Here is a 3,374-nt window from a genome sequence, read left to right on the forward strand (position 1 = left end):
CAACTCACAACATCACAGGGAGCGGAACCTGTGGACGCAACTACAACATCACAGGGAGCGGAACCTGTGGACGCAACTACAACATCACAGGGAGCGTAACCTGTGGACGCAACTACCACATCACAGGGAGCGGAACCTGTGGACGCAACTACAACATCACAGGGAGCGGAACCTGTGGACGCAACTACAACATCACAGGGAGCGGAACCTGTGGACGCAACATCACCTGTGGAACATCACAGGGAGCGGAACCTGTGGACGCAACTACAACATCACAGGGAGCGGAACCTGTGGACGCAACTACAACATCACAGGGAGCGGAACCTGTGGACGCAACTACAACATCACAGGAGCAGAACCTGTGGACGCAACACATCATGGACCTGTGGGCGCAACTACAACATCACAGGGAGCGGAACCTGTGGACGCAACTACAACATCACAGGGAGCGGAACCTGTGGACGCAACTACAACATCATGGACCTGTGGACGCAACTACAACATCACAGGGAGCGGAACCTGTGGACGCAACTACAACATCATGGACCTGTGGACGCATCTACAACATCACAGGGAGCGGAACCTGTGGACGCAACTACAACATCATGGACCTGTGGACGCAACATGACGGACCTGGGACGCAACTACAACATCATGGACCTGTGGACGCAACTACAACATCACAGGGAGCGGAACCTGTGGACGCAACTACAACATCACAGGGAGCGGAACCTGTGGACGCAACTACAACATCACAGGGAGCGGAACCTGTGGACGCAACTACAACATCACGGACCTGTGGACGCAACTACAACATCACAGGAGCGGAACCTGTGGACGCAACTACAACATGATGGACCTGTGGACGCAACTACAACATCACAGGGAGCGTAACCTGTGGGACGGGGAGCGGAACATCACAGGGAGCGGACCTGGGCCAACTTACGGACCTGTGGACGCAACTACAACATCACAGGGAGCGGAACCTGTGGACGCAACTACAACATCACAGGGACCTGTGGACGCAACTACAACATCACCTGTGGACGCAGGGACCCTGTGGACGCAACTACAACATCACAGGGAGCGGAACCTGTGGACGCAACTACAACATCACAGGGAGCCCTGTGGACGCAACTGTGGACAACATGACAGGGAGCCGGAACCTGTGGACGCAACTGGAGCGGAACCTGTGGACGCAACTACAACATCACAGGGAGCGGACCTGTGGACGTTAACTACAACATCACAGGGAGCGGAACATCATGGAGCGGGCCCTGGACGCAACTACAACATCACAGGGAGCGGAACCCTGTGGACGCAACTACAACATCACAGGGAGCGGAACCTGTGGACGCAACTACAACATCACAGGGAGCGAACCTGTGGACGCAACTACAACATCACAGGAGCCTGTGGACGCAACTACAACATCACGGACCTGTGGACGCAACTACAACATCACGGACCTGGGGACGCTGTGGACGCAACTAGGAGCGGAACTGTGGACGCAACTACAACATCACAGGGAGCGGAACCTGTGGACGCAACAACATCACGGACCTGTGGACGCAACTACAACATCATAGGACCTGTGGACGCAACTACAACATCACGGACCTGTGGACGCAACTACAACATCACGGACCTGTGGACGCAACTACAACATCACAGGGAGGACCTGTGGACGAACTACAACATCACAGGGACCTGTGGACGGAACTACAACATCACAGGACCTGTAGGACGCAACTACAACATCATGGACCTGTGGACGCAACTACAACATCACAGGGAGCAGAACCATCACGGACCTGTGGACGCAACTAACATCACATGTGGACGCACCTACAACATCACAGACCTGTGGACATCACGGACCTGTGGACGCAACTATAACATCATGGACCTGTGGACGCACTACTACAACATCACACCTGTGGACGAACTACAACATCATGGACCTGTGGACGCAACTACAACATCAAGGACCTGTGGAGCGGACCTGTGGACGCAACTACAACATCACGGACCTGTGGAGCTACAACATCAAGGACCTGTGGACGCAACTACAACATCACGGACCTGGGAGGACGGAACATCACGGACCTGTGGAACGCAACTACAACATCACAGGAGCGGAACCTGTGGGCAAGCGTTTCAACAAACAACCTCTTAACATATTGACAACACACGCAGTCACCCATGAGGTTTTAACATGTTAATAGATGGACACAATCAGGGACAGGATTCAGACAACCTGATTGGTTAAAGGTGTTGGTTGATTTTTACGGACGCAACTACAACATCATGGAACCTCACACAAAATACACCTGTCGTATTATTTCTGGGACGAACTACTTTGAGCTGAGACAAACTACAACGTTAGATGCTCCATCAATGGAGCATCTAAAATGATTTTGTCGGATGAAACAAATGTACCTGGTGCTCAACCCACAACAACCCCCAGGACATTTTAACATTAGCATCACTAGCCATTGACGCAAAACAGTCCATTTCTAAACGCTTTCATTTAGTTTTTTTACCTGTGGACGAGTAAACTATAGACACACTAACATAGAGATGGAGCATGTTCTGCCATTGTTAAAAAAGCAGACCAATGTCTCTAGTTTAATATGTATAGTAGTATAATGTCTACAACATTATTGCGCCTCGCTGAGATGTGAACGGAGAAGCAGCTGACGTGTCAAAAACGGAGTAAACAAAACCAACAAGGGCTCTGTTTACACTCTGTTTACACTTATTGCGCCCGCTGAGATGTAAGGGCTCTGTTTACACAATCTGTTTACACTCGGTAAGGGCTCTGTTTACACTCTGTTTACACTCTGTTTACACTCGGTAAGGGCTCTGTTTACACTCTGTTTACACTCTGTAAGGGCTCTGTTTACACTCGGTAAGGGCTCTGTTTACACTCTGTTTACACTCTGTAAGGGCTCTGTTTACACTTTCGTAAGGGCTCTGTTTACACTCTGTTTACACTCGGTAAGGGCTCTGTTTACACTCTGTTTACACTCTGTTTACACTCTGTAAGGGCTCTGTTCCTAGCTAATATACACTCTGTTTACACTCTGTTTAAGGGCTCTGTTCCTAGCTAATATACACTCTGTTTACACTCTGTTTACACTCTGTTTAAGGGCTCTGTTCCTAGCTAATATACACTGTTTACACTCTGTTTACACTCTGTAAGGGCTCTGTTCCTAGCTAATATACACTCTGTTTACACTCTGTAAGGTGTCTGTTCAAAGCTAATATACACTCTATTTACACTCTGTTTAAGGGCTCTGTTACTAGCTAATATACACTCTGTTTACACTCTGTTTAAGGGCTCTGTTCCTAGCTAATATACACTCTGT

Source organism: Oncorhynchus nerka, unplaced genomic scaffold, assembly GCF_034236695.1.
Source record: "Oncorhynchus nerka isolate Pitt River unplaced genomic scaffold, Oner_Uvic_2.0 unplaced_scaffold_717, whole genome shotgun sequence".
Classification (NCBI taxonomy): Eukaryota; Metazoa; Chordata; class Actinopteri; order Salmoniformes; family Salmonidae; genus Oncorhynchus; species Oncorhynchus nerka.